The following is a 21,865-nucleotide window of genomic DNA, read 5'->3' on the forward strand; positions in this document are numbered from 1 at the left end:
AAAAATGCAACATTAGCTATATAGCTAAAACTTAAGCTCCTTGTCTACTGTGTTAATTGATAATTCCAATGTTTTTGCTTTTGAACGAACCAACGATATTTATATAGCATCTTAAATTTTCTATTTTTTACCAAAGCAGTTGTACACTTAAAAAATATTACCAATTAATTCCATACAGAATCATGTGATATCTTCCCTGTATTTGCTAGTATTTTGAGTTTGGGCCTTGTCATTGGCTGCTAGGTAATGACTGAGGTTTGGATCCCAGAAGTGTGGTACATGTGTCCAGAACTAGATCATCAAGGAGCAAATGTCCTTCTGCCGTATTTTTATTTTGGCCCAAGGTCTCAAACTCATGGTTCTCTTTGGAACTTACTTTCAACAAATACCAGTGGACGTTCAGAAAAAGCTGACCTTCTGAGAGAAATGTGACATGAAATATACAGCAGTGTGCCACATGTTCAATTTAAGGCAATGCAGGTTAGTAGCTAATAGGAAATCGTGTGACAGTAACAAGATGGTCCAATTTTTCACTTGGATGATTTCTCTACGAAAGTCTAAATAGCAAACACCACAGAATGTTTGCTTCACACGATAGATTTTTAAATTTTTCAACTTCAACATATCTAAATAGCATATAAAGTCTGGCATTTGTAAGAAAAGGTGACTGTAATTTATCAATTTTTATCCTTACTTGTCTGTTAACTTGGTGAATCTATTGAGACCGTCTGCATAAATTTCCTTGTTGATGTTGGCAAAGAGTAATCTGACAAAATGCAGTGAAACATGTGGTTCCAACTCGCTAGAAGCCTTACCCTGTATGCCTGAGTGAGTTATAGAATAATAGGGGGATGAATATTAGTAACAGGCCACCAGGAAAACTCAGAAACTTTCAGTTTTCTAAATACCATTTGTAGCAAAATACAAAAGTACTTTATACCGGTTTCTGTCCTTTAAATTGTTATATGAAATACTTAAAATTCTTAGAATTATGTGTGAATATTTTATTGAAATACTAAATACATAGGAACTTTGAAAAATATATATATTTAGATTATATTACCATTTCTGCCTTTTAGCAAAACTCAATCACTTTTATCATCAACTTAAGCCCTTGATTTGATGTTTAATAGTTTTGGGTTGAATTATGTAGCTATGGCATAATGGTTATAGAAGTATATGTAAGATTCCATTGTGTATATAAACCATAATTTCTTTATCCATTCATCAGTTGATGGACATTTAGGCTCTTTCCATAATTTGGCTATTGTTGAAAGTGCTGCTATAAACATTGGGGTACAAGTGCCCCTATGCATCAGCACTCCTGTATCACTTGGGTAAATTCCTAGCTGTGCTATTGCTGGGTCATAGGGTAGATCTATTTTTAATTTTTTGAGGACCCTCCACACTGTTTTCCAGAGCAGCTGCACCAGTTTTCATTCCCACCAACAGTGCAAGAGGGTTCCCATTTCTCCACATCCTCAAATACTATGTGGCAATGAGAAAGAATGAAATATGGCCCTTTGTAGCAATGTGGATGGAACTGGAGAGTATTATGCTAAGTGAAATAAGCCATACAGAGAAAGACAGATACCATATGTTTTCTCTCTTATGTGGATCCTGAGAAACTTACCAGAAGACCATGGGGGAGGGGAAGAAAAAAAGAAAAAGAAGTTAGAGAGGGAGGGAGCCAAAACATAAGAGATTCTTAAAAACTGAGAACAAACGGAGGGTTGATGGGGGGGTGGGAGGGAGGGAGGGGGGGTGGGTGATGGGTATTGAGGAGGGCATCTTTTGGGATGAGCACTGGGTGTTGTATGGAAACCAATTTGACGATAAATTTCATATTAAAAAAAAGAAGTATATGTAAGAACCTAAGTACACGGATACTGATAATGTCAACATTTTATTTGCCTATAGCTGAAAAAAAACCCTGAAAAAACCTTAGGTTTTATAACTAATAAATTTATTAGAACCTCAAAAATTCGTCTTCACTGTATGGAATTTGAATATTTTCTCAAGCATATTAGATACACCCAGAAAAAGCAAGATTTTGGTAGACTCAGATTAATGCATTATTATTTCTATTACCCTAAAGCTTTAAACACCTACATGCCTGAGGGGCATAACTTTGAACATTTTCAAATCAAATACTATAGAAAAAATATTTATAAAATGGAGTTAGTTGCAAAAATTTCAAATAATGATCAAGAATATATCAAGTATAAAGTGTGTGCCGTGGAGGCTACAAAGATCCATATGATCTTTGTTAAATGTCTCACTCTGGTTAAGTGACAAACCTGAAGTATTCAGAGACAAAAACTATTTGCCAGTGTGTATGAACTTTATTTTAAATACAATAGAAATGAAAATTCTATGTATTTTGTGCAAAATGAATTTTATGTATTTTTTATTAATTTTAATCTTGATAATTAAATCAATTTTAATCTTCTTATCTTGTAGGATAAGAAGATAGTGAGTCTCAGAAGACTTAAAAAGATTGCCTGTAGCCACAGAAGTAGTGATTGACAGTGTTAAAATTTTACATGTGTCTACTCTTCTCTGAAGCTAACGCTATTTCCACTGTGTGTGTGTGTGTGTGTGTGTGTGTGTGTGTGTGTGTGTGGCAGGGAGTTGTGTGTAATTATTCATTTATTAGTAAGAGCTGAGAGAAGAAAAATAATGTGGGATCTGATAAATAGCTTAAATTTAATGGAATAAGTGAGCTTTAAGCCTCTTTCTAGAATTGGAATAATTTTGATAGGAGAAGGGCTCTCCAGATTGAGGTAATGGCATAAACTGTAAGATAGGCCTGTAAGGCCTTTCTTCTAAATAATGGCTCTTTAGGTAACTTTTGTTCTAGTCCTACACTCAGCACTCTATTGCACAGCCTCATCATTTTGTTTGGAATGATTGCCAGAGGCCTCAAACTAAATCAGAATCTCTCATAGTGTCTTCTTCATCTAATGTAGACATCACATTAATCCTTATAAAATGTGCATTCATTCATTCCTTCATTTTCCATTTATTTCATGTCTACCTACTATGTGCCAGGCACTATGCTAAGTGTTAGAGATACTATGACAAGTCAAAATGTCGTCTCTGCCTTTTTGGATGTCTTAGTAGCCATTGAGGAAGTAATTTGATAAATGATTTTAAAGCTTAGATAGGAAGTCTAGGTTACCAATAAAAATTTAAGGATCATCTTCAAAGTGATGATAATAGAAATTGTAGGTGATTCTTAGGAGACAGAGGAAGAAATAAAAGAAATCTGGAGGAAGGGTAAAATTTTTTAAGGGTGATGAATTTAAGAGAGAGAGCAGGGGATAGAGGGGAAAGTATCCAGGAAGTTAAAGAGAACAGACTAGTCAATGGAGGGAATGTTATTCTGTTGTCAGCTGGATTTTGCCTTCCCAACCACACCAAGCAGCATGATGTAATATCCATGATACATTCTGGGGTGGAGAGTTATCAGTCAGCCAACAAAACTGGTACACCATGTCATGCTATACTTCTTTCTTTCCCTTAGGAAATTGACAAAGTGTTTTATTTGTGTTAACTTACAGTGCATTTAAGACTAAACAAAGGGAAAACTGGAATTTAACATTGACATTTCATTCCTGTACCTTAAATAATTTGATTAGAATAATCAGTGACTCATAATATAATTGATGCATTAGTAAACACATTTTAGTATTTAAGAAATGAAGTGATATACATATTACTAAATACGATAACGCTAGTAATTTTCTCACTCAATTTGTGTTTAAGGATATGTCACCAACAGTGATATTCAACTTCATCTGAAATTCAAAACATTGAAGTTAATTTTTAAATATTTTTATTGAGTTGAAGCTAGAGAGTTAAAGAACAGTTTAATTACTAGAAGATCGACTATATACACATGCAATGGATACATTTTAACTAATGCAATCTTAGTGTTTAGCTCACTATCAACCTAACAAGCCTGAAATTTTAAGTGTTGGTCTAGTTATTTTGAACTTATAACTTTAAAAATGCATGAACTCATTTAACATAAAATGTATAATTTCAAAATTAGATTAATTTCCCACTGCACTGGACTCTTTTCCATCACCTCTTCCCTGATTACAGTTACTTGTATATTTCTTGACCTTTGACAAATTGAATAGATCATATATATGTATCAGTCTATGTATATATGTACACATGTACAATAATACTGAACATTTAAATTTCTAAAACATTGTCAGATGTATTGCATAGTGAGATTCAAATTTCCATATCTTTATTTTATTTCTATTTTATTTTTATTTTACAGATGTAGAAATGGAGGCCCAAAGAAATTAACTAGCTTGTTGGTTATATAATTATTTAATGGGACTCTAGATCTTGATGTCAGGTCTTCTGATTGTTAAAGTCACTTTATTCCCAGGTAAGCCATGCTCACATGTTTACCTTCTTTTCCTTTTTTTCTCATATGCCATAGAATAAGGATGTTGATTTACAATCTTTTACATTTTAATAAATATTTAAGATATACATGTATTCATACTCTAGCTATGCAATACATCAAATATATAAAGTACCCATTTAAAACAAGACAACTTACATGCCATTAAACAAACTAAATATTTTGACTCCCAGGTAGAAGCTAGTCTAGTTAAACTATTAAGATTCTGTAAGAATATATCCACATGAAACTTTTGCAAATGTGTCTGTGTACAGTTATATACAATATATTTTAACATTCAACTCAAATAATTATATTGAAACATCTTATTTCCTAAAAGGATGAAACGATGTACAGAATGACCCAAAATGTCATAGCGAGGCATCATTTCCTGTACATTTTTAAGGATAGGAAAAGTAAATTAAAAGTAGAAGTGTAAAAAGTAGATTATGTGGTGGCCTTCGGAAAGAAATGATTATAATGTAAACTAAAATGAAACTCCTATCTGGGAAAAAACATAATCGAGCTTCATGAACAGCTGCACCTCAGAGGGTCAGGCATATGAGCAATTAAAATTAAACAAGTTGATTTTAATATGCCTTAGTAACTGTGATTGATCTTACCGAGCTGTTGTTGACTATACATCAAGAAACAATTTAGGATCCAGTTTAAAACAAAGTTTATAATCCTTGCTTAATGGATTTTGGTACCTCAGGCAATACCTTGCTGTAAAAATGATTACAATGTGCCCTGTCTCTGTGTAATCAATAAAACCTCTCTCTAAAATTAGTTAGGTTCCAGAGACTCCTCAGCGGGCTTGGCAGTGTCACGTCTGTAGAATTCCAAATAAGCCATCTATCATTATTTCCATACACGAGGTTCATTAGACACCTCATTCTTTATCTTATTAGCACTAAAGTCAGCTAAACAATCAAACCAAAAGGTCACCTTTAACAATACCTATTTAAACCAAAACATACATCAGAACATTATTAATACATCAAAATGCAGTGGTAAGAATTCCTAGAAGGCCAACGAAGAGTTATTATTAAAGTAACTGAAAATATACACATTTGGAAGTTTAAGAAAAAACTTCTGAAGTGACATCTTAAAAAGAGAGATTTATTCTATTATTGAAATCCACAAACACAAAAACTCCTTTAAGTTGTACTATTTTGAAACATTTTTCTTTTGTATATCATGAAATTGAATTTGTGGTTTGTATGAAATGAAGGGACAAAATCAATAACTTTAGAGTTATTTTAAATTCTTTTTAAGATTATGCATTGCCCATAAGCACATGTTTCCTGATTGCATTTGGTTTTTTAAATTACATTTTTGTCACTAATATTTTATGACAGAGTTCTTTGTTTTAGAAGTTGGTGCATTTCAGTTCTACAACTTATAGAGCTAAAGAAATTTGAAGTTTTACTTCCATATACATTAAAGGTCTATTCACCTAGTAGTGAATGTTCTGCCTTTAAGTGAACCTAATATCAGAAATACATATAAGTTCTGGAAATGCGCTCAATATGTCACCCGGTGTATCATGTGAATAAAATGATAAATTAACTTAATACCTCTTTATATATTCATCAATTATAATTTACTTAACTCTCATTTTGTTTTACTTTTATATACTCAGATAAACTTAGTGATCAATAGAATTAATTTCTACATCCATAGTTAGGATGTATGTGGGTAGGTTGCATGCTTACCTTAATCTAACGTCCTTTAGTTCCTTTATCCAATTGCAAAATGAATGAATACATATTTGTGTTTCTGTTGGATCAGTTGGGCCCCTAAGAATATATTTTGATAATTATTAGTGAGGAATGAAGACAAATATCTCTTGTTGAATATTTTTAGTAACTCCACTGAATGCTTTGTCATTGCTATGTGTATGATGAGTGTGAAATACCTTTTAATGGCACTATGTGCCAGACTCTATTCTGTGAACGTTTCGACTCTTGTAATCCCTCCCAAGTCAGCACTGTAGTTTAATTGCCATCATTATGTTTATTTCAGCTTGGTACTTTCAGATCCAAATGTTTCTCCCTGCCCTCTCCAAATACCCTGTTCTCACTGCCACTGGGATATATCACTTAATTAAGAAACGTAAATCATAACAATGTTAAGAAAGCCTTTGTTTTTCATTCTCTTTTATCACCCTCAGACAACACAGTGGAAGATGAGGGAGGGGGAATGTGACTTGCTATGCTGGTATAAAGGAGGTTTTAAAAGAGCTTAGAGAATGGTCAGAAAAGATGCCAAAGGAGAGGAGAGGCAAAAGGAATTTAAAGAGAAGATATTGACTTGAAAAGTAATGAAGAGCTTAGGTGGAGGATGACAGGCTTAGCGTTTTTAAAATTGATTCAGAACATTTTAGAGAATCTTAGAAGAAAAGCATTATAGATGTCAATAAGCCTGATAGCCATATTAATTTAAATCAGCTAAAAATATGAAAAAACAGATGATATAGTTCTTTTGGCTTTTGTTGTTTTGTTTCTTTTTTAGGATTTAAGATTTGCTTTAAAGAACAGACTATTCCATGTTAAGATTATAATCGTATGGTACCAGGACTAATAAACTACTGGAAGATACCAGATATTTCTAGTTAAGTATTTTAGTTGTTCAAGTGTGTTAAGTGAAAGAATTTTTTAACTTAGTGCTAACCTTAATGATCAATAAATAATTATAACTGATAACACAAAAGGTATTAATTAATAAATGGATGGTATTATTGGCAGTAAATCTGAGAGGTAACTGAATATTGTAGAGAACAGCATTGGACTTCCTTCAGTTGTTTGCATGGATTTTTTTTTTTTTAAGGGACATAATCACAGTGCTGGGTTCCAAGGCCTATAGCGCCACCCAGCCCCAACTTTAGAACAACTCCAGTGGTGTAGAAATATTTAACTATAAATCCATGTCCCTCCATCAGCTTGAATGTCTTAGGATCAAAGGATGCCACAGTGCTGTTATTTGGTCAAAGCAGTGCCTCTTTTCTGTGATTACTTTTTGTGCCTCCAGCTGCATGTTTAAGTGAATGTATTTTGATGTCAGATAGACCTATTTTGAATGCTATGTGACTGCTTCCTCATCTGTAAAAGGTAATAATGCTTATCTCAAAAAACTGCTAGCGGGTTAAGTGTAAACTGCCTAGCAAAATATCTGGCACATATTAAGTGCTCAATAAATGTTAATTATTACTATTATGGCTAGCTCTCAAATTGCTCTCTCATGGAGTTTATAGCACTTCAGGATGTTTATTACCTTTTGAATGATGCCTCAAGTTCTGTTTGCTTCACAAACAGTTTTATTGATAGGCGGTAATATTCAACTTCATTTCAAAGTAAACAACTTTCCTTTTCAAGTTAGGTGGAAAAGAGTAGGAGGTAAGGAATGTCATGAAAGGAAACTGACAATGACAGAAGACCAGCCGCACTCAGCATAGACTAAAAGGGAGATTTCAGAAGCAAATGTGCCCCCCTTTCTGTTTCCACCTTTTTTATATGAGTCCTGCTGACACAGACCTGCCCTGAATGGCAAAATAAGAGAGGAACAGGGGTCAAGGATGGGTCCCAGGCATGCTGTGTTCTGTAGCTTTCCAAGGGTCGTAGCAAACACCTCACCCTGTAGATGTTTCTATGAGTCATTTAATTAAGGTATCTACTTCAGCCATTCATTTACTTATGTATTTTTTTTTTACGTTTTTTTTTATTTTTTTATTTTTTTTTTATTTTTGGGACAGAGAAAGACAGAGCATGAACGGGGGAGGCGCAGAGAGAGAGGGAGACACAGAATCAGAAACAGGCTCCAGGCTCCGAGCCATCAGCCCAGAGCCTGACATGGGGCTCGAACTCACGCACCGCGAGATGGTGACCTGGCTGAAGTCCGACGCTTAACCGACTGCGCCACCCAGGCGCCCCCATTTACTTATGTATTTAAAATATTAAGTACCTTGTGGATGGTGTAGATAATGAAAAAAAAAAAAGAGATTACTTGTCTTCATGCAATTCACAATCTAACACTACAGACAGCCAACTAAAAGAAGGCCAGAGAGTGATGAAATCATGTGAGGCCATGATGGAGACAGGGTGGGGAAGATAGACTTATGCTGGAAGGACTTAAGTTAGTGACACTTTCCACTTGAGAAATGCATGCAAAGTCATAAAATATATGATGGTGTAAGCTACAAAGGAATTTTCTCTTCAATCCAGTAGAATCACAATTTGTGTCAGATGAAGCAAGACAGGTGAAAGCTTAAATATTAAAGAACATATTTAAGGATTGAGAGAAAATGAAGGAAATCTGAGGGTATTCATATAGCATGATGTCAGTACAGACAAAACATTTGAACATCCCTTTCTTGGGTCATGGATCTGAAAGGAAAATAAACTCCAATTCTGAAAATTTTAGAGGATTTGCTCTTTCAGATAGTAAATTTCAAGATATGTTTCCATTTTCTCAGTGTTTAAATTCTTTATATTTACAAAATTAAACCAAAGCTACAGGTTTTGCTTAAATTGGGGGTGAAGGTCTATTTTTTTTTTCTTTTTGACAGATGACTTTGCCCAATGTTTGGTGTTGAGTTTCCATCAAGAGAATAAAACTCAGTAAGTCCATCTACCTGTGCTTTTAAAATCAGATGCCTTTTACAAAGAAGTAAGGTTAGTGAATTTTTTAAAAAGAGAACTGCACAACAGAATGTTTTTAATGCTTGGGCAACAGCAGGCTAATAGAAAGCACATTATCAGGGTCAGCAAATGCTGTCATTCTTAAGGGTGGATATGCTCAGTCTCATGTTCTTGAGGGAGTAATACCTGGTGGTCTCTAGAGATTCTCCTGAGTGAAAAAATGGTAAAACCTGCTTTCCAGTTGAGTGATTCTCTGTCACCTTACAATGAAAACAGTTAAAATCTGGTTAGGTATCAAAGTATGCATCTTCCAGTACTTTCTTTTCCATTTGAAATGTTAAGGAAGAAACAATGGATAACCCATCATGATTCTTCTGCTTGAAACTGCAGATCTGATCTTACATAAATTCAAGGAAAATTCCAGAGTGAACAAAACTGTTGTATATGATTTTTTTAACTTCCACATTTTTAAAAATTTTGGCATGACTAATGTTAAAAATATTTAATGAAACAAGAATAGTAGGGACATAGAGATTTTAAAATAATCCAGATTTTGCCACTCTTGCTTTATCTAGTTGTTATTGTTTCCTTATTTTTTTAAGGTATTTTATCTGACTCATTAATTTTTTAAAGTAAAGTTTATTTATTTATTTTGAGAGAGAGAGAGAGAGAGAGAGAGAGAGAGAGAGAGAGAAAGAGAGAGAGAGCATGAGCAGGGGAGGGGCAGAAAGAGAGGGGGAAAGAGAGAATCCCAAGCAGGCTCTGCACTAACAGTGTGGGGATCAAACTCACAAACCATGAAATCACAACCTGAGCTGGAAGTCAGACTTAAGCTGGAAGTCAGAGCTTAACCAACTGAGCCACCCAGGCACCCCTGTTAAGGTATTTTAAAGGTCATTGATTTTGTTCAATTAAACTATCTAGGTGACAACTACATATCAGTTTATAGAAATATTTTTCATCCTTTTTCTGCTGCTGAGTACTCTTTCATATAGATATACTATAATTTATTCATCTTCTATGGTTGGGCAGTTTGCTTGTTTATAAATTTTGTGATCAGAAATTAAATTTATACACTTGAAGTATTGTATTTTAGAAGACACATACACACTTTAGGGGAATTTTTAGGTTCCTAGAAGGTTCCTAGAAGGATTCTGGAATTTGGATATGTGGTTCAAATGCAAATGTCATTTAGAGTATTGTCAAATTCCTCTGAGTGTTTCGAGAAGACTGCCTTGCCAACATGAGTTGCCATTCTGATAGGCAATCAATGACACTGCCAGCGATTTTCATTCACATTTCTCTTGTTATGAGTGAAGCATTGTGTATTTCATATGTTTAAGGATTGTGTACATATTTTTTTCCCCTGAGGGTTGGCTACTCATGTGTTTTTGCTATTTTTATCTGAATTTTAAGAACAATTTGTCTTAGCTATAAATTGCAAATATTGTCTCCTAGTTTGTCATTTGTATTTTGACTTTACTTTTGATGTTTCTTGCTGTAACTTTTAAAAATACCATCACATTTATCTTGTTTCTTATTGCTTTTGGATTTGACACCACAAATTATTTATCTATGCTTTGTTGTTAATGTTTGTATAGATATTTCTTTTTCATCGCATCTCTGATTCATTTGGAATTTATTTTGGTCATAATATGAGTTATAAGTCCATTTTTTAAACAAATGTGACATATAGGTTTTGCTGATGCCTTTTATCAGATTGAGAAATTTCCCTTGTATTTTTAGTTCGCTGAGAGTTATCATGAAATGGGTGTGAATTTTATAAAATGTTTTTCATCATTTAATATGATCATGGGATTGATCTTATTTAAGTTGAGAATATAGTAGACTATATGAGTTGATTTTTTACTATATCATCAGTCTTGACTTCCCAGGAGAAAATCCACTTTATTAGTAGATTTTACCTGGTTTTATATTTTTGAATTAATGTCTATGTTCATGAGGAATATTGTTGTGTAGTGTTTTTTTTCTATTTTTTTTTTTTTGCTTTGCTTTTTTCTTCTTTATGTACTGTCTTTTGTCTATCTGGGTACCAGGGAAATATTCCTCTCATAAAATAAATTGGAAAGTGTTCCTCTGTCTTTTCTTTTTAGGAAGAGATAGTTTAGAGTTGGTCATAGTTCCTCTTTCATGTTTGGTGAAATTTTCCATTGAAGTATCATAGCCTGAAGGTATCTTTTTGCCAAGGTCTGTCAAGGGGGAGGTTTTTAATGATTCCTTACTAGTTTTAGTGCTGTTCAGTTTATGTATTTCATCTTGCTGAGACTGGACAGATGATGATTTTCAAGGAATTTCTTCAATACATTTAAGTTGTCAAATTTACGTGTGTAGAACTTCTTCAACCATTTTTGAAAACCAGGAAGCATTATATTTAATAGTTTCCTAACTTTGGTAACTAAGCAATAACTACCCTCACGATTTCGATTGCACTAGTGTAGCTAGGCATTATAATAAGGCAAGAAAAAAAAACCTAGTTGAAATGTGATGACATTGTTTAGCTCATCTCAGTGCTAGCATAAATATATAAAACAACCTAATTCTAAATTCTAGAGTAAGTGGAAATTGAAAGAAAAAAAACTTACAATAGCATCAAAAGCGTGAAATACTTTGGCAACAGATATGCCGGTCTTAGATATCTAAAACTGTAAAAAGATAAACTTAAGAGCTAAATAAGGAAGGTAAACTAAATAAGGAAGATAAACTTAAGAGCTAAATAAAGGAAGAAATATACCATGTTTACGGACCAGAAGAAACAATAATATTAACTTGTTTTTGCAAATTTATCTGTAGAATTACAGCAACCCTAGTCAAAATCCCAGCAGACTTTTTGTTGGGAATGATCATCTGATTTTATATTTTATTTTATTTTATTTTATTATTTACTTAGAAGACTCCCCCCCGCCTTTTAACCTGCTGTGTTTCATGCCACCAGATTCTCAGCCCATATAACATCATTTAGGTAGCACTTCTTTAGGAAAGGGAAGGACACTGAGAGATCCAGGATGCTTTCAAACAAATTTTCTGTCATCTGTCATCTGGCCTGATGAGTAGCACTTCTAATGTGAGATGTCAGAGTGATGTTCTTCAACTTCAGCAGAAGATGATCTCTGGGCCATAGGTATGGAAATGATCATAGACCTAAAACTAAAATGTAGAACTCTAAATTTCCAGAAGAAAACAGAAGGAATTCCTTGAGTTAGACAAAGTTATCTTAGGACACAAAAAGAATGAATCATAAAACAATGAATTTTGCTGCATCAGGATTAAAAAGCTGTCTTCAAAAGACATTTAACAAATGAAACGACTACCTAGAGGCTGGAATAAAATAATTGTAAACATATTCCTGTTAAGGATTTTACTTTGGTATATAAAAAGAACTCCCCAAATTCAAAAATTAGAAAGCAATCCATTACAGAGTGCTAAAGGACTTGTACAGACATTAAACCCATAGAAGAAAAATGACTGGCAAATAAGCACGGGAAAAGATGCTCAGTAAGGAAGTACACATTAAACTCCAATAAGATACCGCTCCCTACCCATTAGAATAGCTAAAACAAGTGAGCAATAACAGAAAACCCAAACAACAACAACTGAGAATACCAATTGCTGAAAAGTCACAGGACCATTGGATCTTTCATGCTGCCTGTGAAAATGCAGCATTATACAACCATATATATAAACCATACAATCCAGAGATCTCACTCCTAGACTAGAGAAATGAATAAAATGTCCACACAAAGACTATGTTTTATAGTGTTATTCATAATCTACAAAATTTAGTTAATTGTCTAGTGAATTATAGCATTATTCATAATCAGCAAAATTTAGTGAATTATCTATTATCAATTACCTTAAACATCTGATTTAGAACAAAAAATGTTAACCATCTCACTTTTTTGTTGATCAGGAATTCAGGAGTAGCTTGCCTAAGCCATTCTAGTTTAGGATCTTAAGTGTGGTTTCAACTAGGATATTGGTCAGGATGTAGTCACTTAATTGAGGATGGTGGGCATACCTCCACTGTGGTTTTCTCACATAACTGTTTCACTGATATTGACTGTTGGCAAAAGGCCTCAGTTGTTTACCATGAGACATTCTTTTATTTTTTTCAATATATGAAGTTTATTGTCAATTTGGTTTCCATACAACACCCAGTGCTCATCTCAAAAGGTGCCCTCCTCAATACCCATCACCCACCCTCCCCTCCCTCCCACCCACCATCAACCCTCAGTTTGTTCTCAGTTTTTAAGAGTCTCTTGTGCTTTGGCTGTTTTCCACTCTAACCTCTTTTTTTTTTCTTTCCCCTCCCCCATGGGTTTCTGTTAAGTTTCTCAGGATCCACATAAGAGTGAAAACATATGGTATCTGTCTTTCTCTGTATGGCTTATTTCACTTAGCATCACACTCACCATGAGACATTCCATGTTTTTAGTATTGGAAATTCCCAATACAATAAAGTTGTTTATCCATTTCTATGAAATATGGGACTATCTTCAGTCACCATCTCTAAACATAAGGAAAGATAATCTGTGAAATTTTGATAGATCCTTTTTATATCTCTGTAATTAAAAAAAAACTTTTATTAAACTATAATATGCACATTGGAAAGAGCATTTATTGTAAGTGTGCTGTCCAAGGAATTTTCTCAAACTGAATAACCTGTGTCACTAGCAACAGAATAAGAAATAGAATATTATAAATATCCAATAACCCCTTGATCCATTTTTGATTACTTCATCTCCCCAACAGTAACTGTTCTCCTGAAATCTGTTGACATAGTTTTGCTTGTTTTTGATCTTTATGGAAGTTGAGTTATACTGTGTGTACTCTTATTTCTAGTCACTGTCATTTAATGTTATGTCTGTGAAATTCATTCTGTGCTGCATATGATTTTGGATCATTGATTCTCACTGTTGTGTATTGCTGTGAATAACCATAATTTATCAGTTCTACTCTTTCAGGCATTTTAAGTAGTTTCAAGTTTAGAGATCTAGCAAAGAGTATTGCTATAAACATTTGATTGTGTAGTTTCATATATATATATATATATATATATATATATATATATATATGTATATGTATATATATATATTTCTGCTAGGCATATACCCAAGAGTGGAATAGCTGGGTTGAGGATAGGCATATGCTTAGATTTATAAAATCCTGCTAAAGAGTTTTGAAAATGGGTATATATAGTTTATTTTAAAATTTTCTCTTGCTTGCTTCTCATACCTTTCCAGTAAAATGCCAGTCATGGCATGGTAGAACAAATATAGGCATTGCCCAAAGTAATCCAGAAGAATAGAATTCCTTTGAAATCCTGAAAATTTACATCAGCTTTATTTTTTATTTTCTCTCTTGTCTGAATTTAACCAAGGTATAGTTATTGATCACTTAAATTATGTAATATCCACCTAAATTGTGAGTAAAATTGAAGCACCCAGAGCATCACTGTCAACTCTCTATCATCTAGTGTACCACTTCCTACCCGTAGAGATAACCCAGTTTGAGAAGTAGACTAATACTAGGCTATAACAAGGGCAGAATGGACCTAATGTCTATTGAGTGTCTATTATATGACAGTCATTGTCTGGGACTAGCATGTGCATAATAATCTCATTACCCCTCATCATACAAATCCTCATGAGGGGGATATTGTTATCCTTATTTGTATAAATTAAAAAAAAAAAAGAAGTAGAGGATATGTAGGATGTATCTGGTCTATTTCACTGAGTTTGTGTGGTTTGTGAAGTTTTAGAAAGGGAACTTTTTACTATATTTTGTCAGTTTGTATGGGAAAGATGGTGAGTGGGGTAGAGGACAAAAGATATGTTTGAAAATGCTGTGAACTAGATTTAAAAGACCAGGGTTTAGATCATGGTCTGCTCCTGGCTATGTTACATAAGGCGAGATTTTTAATTCTTCTGAGTTTCAGTTATCACTACATGTAAATATGAGATAATATTCTCTTCCTACTTGCATGGGTTTCTGTAAGAACTACACATAGTAAAAAAAAAAAAAAGAAATAACAAAATGGTAATGTCAGAATGTTACAGAAATTAAAGTACTTAGTGTACTCATCATTTCTGTGCACAATTTTTTTCTGTAATATTTCCCCCCAGTTGTATGATTGCCCATAATACAGTGCTTATTTTTTTTGGAAGTCAAGTTTATTGAGGAATAATTTACACACCATAAAATTCTGCCTTTTTAAGAAGGCTTGCATTCTAGGGCAAAGCTATAAGACTTGGGGAAGTTGTCTTCTTTTGGTCTCAGTTTCCGGATCTTTTTTTTTTTTTTTTAAGTTTATTTATTTATTTTGAAAGAGAGGGAGAGAGTGAGTGAGCATGCCAGGGCAGGGGAGGGGCAGAGAGAAGAGAAGGAGAGAGAGAGAGGAATCCCAAGCAAGTGGTCAGCACAGAGCCTGAGGCGAGGCTCAATCTCAAGAACCATGAGATCATTACCATGAGATCAAGAGCTGGATTCCTAACCAACTGAGCCACCCAGGCATCCCACCAGATCTTTAAAGAAAGGGAAGGTAGCTAGAAAATTACAAAGTTCTGTATTTTCCTTTTTTTAATGTTTATTTATTTTTGAGAGAGAGAGAGAGAGAGAGAAAGAGAGAGAGAGAGAGAGAGAGAGAGAGAGAGAGAGAGAGAGAGAATGAATCCCAAGCAGGCTCCAGGTTCTGAGCTGTCAGCACAGAGCCCCACATGGGGCTTAAACTCATGAACTGCGAGATCATGACCTGAACAGAAGTTGGATGCTCAACTGACTGAGTCACCCAGGCACCCCCCTCTATTCTCCTTTGATGCAATTTAGATTGCTCAACTGACTGAGTCACCCAGGCACCCCCCTCTATTCTCCTTTGATGCAATTTAGATTGCTCAACTGACTGAGTCACCCAGGCACCCCCCTCTATTTTCCTTTGATGCAATTTAGATTTCTGGTCATTGTGTTTAGGAAGGGGCAGGTGAAGTGGGAATGACTTTGGGAGTGCTAACTATTCTAATTTTAAAGATAAGTGCATACATTTACATGTCAGTTTACATTGCAGATGTAATAATTGAGAAACACAGGAAGAGGCAGAATTAGCAGTTTTTTTTAAAGAGGAATAATTGATTCGCTTATAAAAAGAAATACCTTAAATTGATAACTTACTTGTGTACATAGGTAAGAGTTTCCTCAAGCCTAGAAATCTCCAGAATATAAAATTCTTTCTAAAAACATTCAACGCAATTCCAGTTTCTATCTATAATGTTCAAACAATTTTGCAGAGCATGTAAGGCTCTTGGTCAGTTTTCCATCCATGGTTTCCAGAGTTCTCTTCTAAAGCTCACCCAAGTCCTTCTTCATGACATCTCTGAAACAGCTGTGAGATTTTGCCTCGGGAGTCATGTTTTGGTGCATTCTTTGCCTTGAAGCACTTACTTCTCAAAAGCTCACTTTAGACCATCTCTCCTCTGGGAAGGCATTCTTATTATTTCCAGCTATAGATTGTGAGCACTGAGGTTTGCTCCATTAACTTTGACTCACCGGTGCATCATATAGTGCTTGGGCACATAGTTGACATATGTAGTATATCCTTCATGAATAAATGAATATCTTCATTAAATAACATTTGCATATTTTAGGCAATTCTTTAAATAATTTCACATTACTTTGTGAATTTCCTAGAAGTGACATTGCTTCATCGCCAGTTATGTGCTATATCCATTTATATTTAAGTTCCACCTTGTTAAAGAATAATATGTAGGGGCGCCTGGGTGGCGCAGTCGGTTAAGCGTCCGACTTCAGCCAGGTCACGATCTCGCGATCCGTGAGTTCGAGCCCCGCGTCAGGCTCTGGGCTGATGGCTCGGAGCCTGGAGCCTGTTTCCGATTCTGTGTCTCCCTCTCTCTCTCTGCCCCTCCCCCGTTCATGCTTTGTCTCTCTCTGTCCCAAAAATAAATAAAAAACGTTGAAAAAAAAATTTAAAAAAAAAAAGAATAATATGTAGTATACATACTAAATTTCAGCAATTTTTACATTAGGTGAACATACTTTTACAAATACCAGTGTTAAAACAAAAGAAATACAATCCTTTATTATGTCCCAAATGGTTGTGAATGAAGTTTTCTTTTTAGTATGACTGAATGAAAACACTAGATTTGCTAAGGTTTGCCAGTTATTATCAATTTTTTCCTCAGCTATTTGATTGTTTTACTTTAACAATTAACAGAAGCTAATGTGGACTTCTAAATTGAAGACATTCAGTTTGATCATGAACATCTGGAAGCATAATATACAATTTTTGTTATGTGCTTTAGGAAAGAGAAAAAAGGGAGTGATTATGAAAAAAATATTTTAAAGGGTAAAGGAATATTTAGAAAAACAGAAGCTGTTTTCAATCCTTTGATCCTTGATTTAATGTAAAGTTATCTTACTTAATTTACTCTTGTGCTTACTTAAATAGTTCAACTTATTCATATATACTATTGAAAAAAATAAATATTTAAGTATACTACTATTAATATCTGAGAGTATCTGAGAAAGATGTGTTCTCACTTATTAAGAAAGGTAATATTTAAACATTATGCTACAGTTTGATGATGCCATCCCTTGACAGAGAACAAAAACAATAAACGCATGCTCTATAGATTTTAGTATGTATGTCAACCTCACCCACTATCTTCAAGTCCTATGACAAATTTCTCCAAAGTACTATTTGCAAAAGATTTGCATAGGAAATAATACATGTGCAACTCATGTATTGTATCGGAAGTAATACAAAGGAACTTATCATGCTAAATGCTTTTGGAACTTATTATTGTATTTCCTATTCTCATTTTCCATGGGTGATTACAAACTGATATCCCCTAGAACTCTTTAAGAGACCTCTGTAAAATGCTGACACAGAGGAAAGAAAACATGCATTTGGATACATTCACAATATGTTCAGAAGCTTGTCTTAAACTCTTAACCAGGCAGTATGCTTGAGAATTGAAGTTACTTTAAGTGTTTGTTCTGATGAGACTGAGAATTTTAGACAGAAATTTACAAATTATTTCAGATTTTAGAAAATGAGGTTAAGTGAATTTGAAGAACAGAAAGCAGATGTAGGTGCTGAGCATATTCATGATTGAGAAGTTGCTGGTAAAGACAGAACAGAAAGGAAAACATTTATATCCAACTTTGCAAATTTAATAGCAGGGCTTTTCAATTCTTACTTCGTATTTTACACAAGCATAACCCTATCCCTACTGGGTATAAAACTGATAATTATAATGCAGAAGTATGGGAGTACTGACTGAAGTCTTAGAGTTAGATATAATTATATTAACCTTTAGCAAAGTAATAAAGTATACGCACATGGTAAAGCATCAAATATTTCGGGAAGTCTTATTGTGAAACAAGAAACCTCTCATCCCTCCCTTCCTTAGTAAAAACCTGACTCCCTGGAGGTATCTGCAAGCATTTTCCATAATTAATTATTTTAGTGCTAACTTTTATAGCTCTAATCATTATGTTTAATTAGTGGTTTGTTTATTTAACTATAGATTATTACAGGTATTGTTGTTTTTATGATTTTTTCCAGCATGCTCCTATCTTGTTTTTTTTTTTTAACTTGTTCATTTCTCTTGGAATTTTTCTTTATAACATTCTGTGTTTGCTTCACTTCACTCAGATCTCTTCAAATGTCACCTCCATTGAGCAGCTGTTTGTCTAAACTCGCTATTCTCCCCTCCCCCAATTTACTTTTCCTGATTCTATTTACCATTGCATGATATTATATATTTGTTGTGTAATTAATTTCCTGCTTCTCTCCCTTGTTAATAAGTGAGTTATGTAACAGAGGGCATTTTTCTTTTGCTTTATTAGTGTATTTATTGTTTAGAACAATATTAGGCAAATTGTAGGAATTTGTCAAATATTTGTTAAATACATCAGTGGATAAAGTGCTTAGAATAATGCCAGATATGCAGAGTTACTGGTTAATTATTATTATTATAAAATTTAAAAATCTCATAAACTCAAGAAATGTTTATCTTGTTTATAATATTAACATGGGCATACCAGTTTCAGTTAAATTTAAGATGGGTTTTAGATAATCAAAACTATTCCTGTGCACAAATGTTATTTATTTTTACTATCCAGTAGATGTGATATGTGTGTAAGATAAAGGGTACTTAGAAATGTGTCACAAAGGTAGCCACTTAATGTGTAATTGGGTTATATGTATTTAACAAATTTTTATTTTGGAATAATTTCAGATCTACAGAAAGTTGCAAGGAGAGTAGAGTGTTCTCATATACCCCTTACCAGCTTTCCTGAATGGTAGTATTTTATATAATCATTTGTCAAAACTAGAAAATTAACATTGGTACAGTGCTGTTAATTAAAGTATAGGCTTTATTTGTGCTTTTTCAGTTATGATATTTTTCTGTTCCAAGACCTAATCCAGGATATTACATTGCATTTAATCACAATGTCTCCTCCTTATCTCTTCCAATCTTTACAGTTTCTCAGCCTTTTTGTTTCTCATGACCTTGACAGTTTTGAAGAGTACTGGTCAGGTATATTTTGAGAATTTGTATTTGATATTTTCTCATGGTTAATCTGAGGTTATGGATTTTTTTTAGAGATAAGAGAGAGAGAATAAGTGGGGTAGGGGCAGAGAGGGAGAGGAAGAGAGGGAATCCCAAGCAGGCTCAATGCTCAGTGTGGAACCCAATGCGGGGCTTGATCCCACAACCCAGAGATCATGACCTGAGCCTAAAATCTAGTCATATGTTCAACTGACTGAGCTATCCAGATGCTGCTAGGGTTATGAGTTTCTGGTAGGTAAAATATTTGGTACAGAACATGTTAAAGAAGTTATTTAGGTAAAAGTCCAAGTATAATTATAAGCTTACTAGAAGGCCAATTACATTTTTTAAAATTTTCATTTCTTAAGAGTCTATGGACTCTTTTCATGTCAATCAGTGGCACACCAGAATTGGATTATAATTTAATTATATCCAATATATAAAAATATAATTGGATTATATTTTTATTTAAAATATGGATCTGAATTTGAGAAACTTAACAGAAGACCATGGGGGAAAGGAAGGGGAAAAATAGTTTCAAGGAGAGAGGGAGGCAAACCCATTAGAGACTCTTGAATACAGAGAACAAATAGAGGGTTGTGGAGGTGGTGGGGGGAGAGGGGAAAACAGGTGATGGACATTGAGGAGGGCACTTGTTGGGATGAGCACTGGGTGTTGTATGTAAGTGAAGAATTATGGGAATCTACTCCCGAAGCTAAGAGCACACTATATACACTGTATGTTAGCTAACTTGACAATGAATATATCTAAAAAATAAAATAAAATATGGACCTGTTTTATGTCAAGGTGTAAACAGTGGGTCAAGGTGTGTGTCAGGGCTTGTGTCAAGGTGTAAACAATGGGTAATATTTTTAAATTGGCATTGATACTTTCCAATGGTCCTTTGAAGGACAAAGTTGCTGCTCTTGCTGCTGCTGCTGCCGTTCTTCTGCTTCTTTTCTTCTTCCTCTTACTGTTCTTTTCATCGTCCTCGCTTCCTCCTCCATCTTCTTTATATTAGGCAATTGCTGTAATTTTTATAAACTTTACACAGTCTTAAGATTTAGTGAAACATTTTCCTTTATAACCTCCCACATACTTTCTATATTTGAACAAAGCCTTCACTGTAATAATAAGCATTGATAAAGATAATTCTCATGGCAATTTATTTGTTCATTTCCACTCTGGGTGGGTTTTGAGATTCTATTTTTTAGCATGCCATGTTCTTGAAAATGCATCTTCTTATTCAGGTTATATATTAGAGCTTCTCCTATTTCCAGGTTAAAGCAGACGACAGTAGCTATTTGACCTATGAAATGTCTTCCAATGTGTGTATTGTCCTTAACTCCTGATGATACTGTTATGGCTACTAAGAGTACTTGTGTCTTCATTACAACAATTGCTTGCCAAATGATCATTACTAATCTTGTGATAAATTATAATTCACAAGCAGAATGTGTTTTAGATAGTAAGAGTATCAATCTGTCAACTGGATTTGTAAGAAAAATCAAAATAATTAAAGTCAAAGAAAATTTCAGGTGATTTTTAAGAGATTAGGGATAGAAATTCATATTATACAGACACAAACACTCAGTCAAAACGATGCAGAGGGTAAAAAATGGACAATTGTGAACAGTTGGCCAGTAAATCTAAAATATAACTCATATATTATTATGTTTTGATTATTACATGTGATTATATATGTTTTATATAGGTACATTTTATTATATTATGGGGTTTTGATATGGAACTTTTATTCAAGAGTATCTTCTTGGCTATGAGGAAAGACAATTCCTCTGAATTTGTCTTCATACAATATCAAATAATAATTTACTATTAACATAACATAAAAATAACAGTGAATACTTATATAGCACATACCACGTATGTCCTAAAGTTGAGGGGACAAGAAGAACAAATTTTCCAAAGAGGATAATGCGAGTTTATAGTAAGAATGGAATGTCAATATCTATCCTATGGTTCCCTGTTTCATGTATTATACCTGCTGGGGACACAGCGACATATAAGTTGCTGATATAATGTGATATAGGGATCATTGAGGATGGGCCCCAACCTCTCAGGGTATTGTTTCCAAACTGGTGCCTCAGTTGTACCTTCAAAAGGCCTTTTGACTGCTCTATCAGGCTGGCAGTTTCTGAGTGGTGCAGCACGTGATAAGGGCAGTGAGTCTAATGGGAATGTGC

The 21,865-nt window shown here is 34.1% G+C and overlaps 1 long non-coding RNA gene across 7 annotated transcripts in view; it reads left to right on the top strand.

Moving 5' to 3' along the window:
- Positions 1-247: 247 nt before the first annotated feature.
- Positions 248-21,865, top strand: part of LOC131507157 (uncharacterized) — an 84,646-nt gene continuing 63,028 nt past the window's right edge. For 5 of the 7 annotated variants that reach the window (XR_009259362.1, XR_009259361.1, XR_009259364.1 and 2 more), the window contains exons 1-3: positions 248-480; positions 4,301-4,414; positions 9,000-9,051. This is a non-coding gene — a long non-coding RNA (uncharacterized LOC131507157). Of the gene's footprint in view, positions 481-4,300; positions 4,415-6,949; positions 7,049-8,999; positions 9,052-21,865 lie in introns of all 7 variants that reach the window. The other 2 variants (XR_009259366.1, XR_009259363.1) reach the window with 2 other exon arrangements.

This window comes from Neofelis nebulosa, chromosome 3 (assembly GCF_028018385.1).
Source record: "Neofelis nebulosa isolate mNeoNeb1 chromosome 3, mNeoNeb1.pri, whole genome shotgun sequence".
NCBI classification, from domain to species: Eukaryota; Metazoa; Chordata; class Mammalia; order Carnivora; family Felidae; genus Neofelis; species Neofelis nebulosa.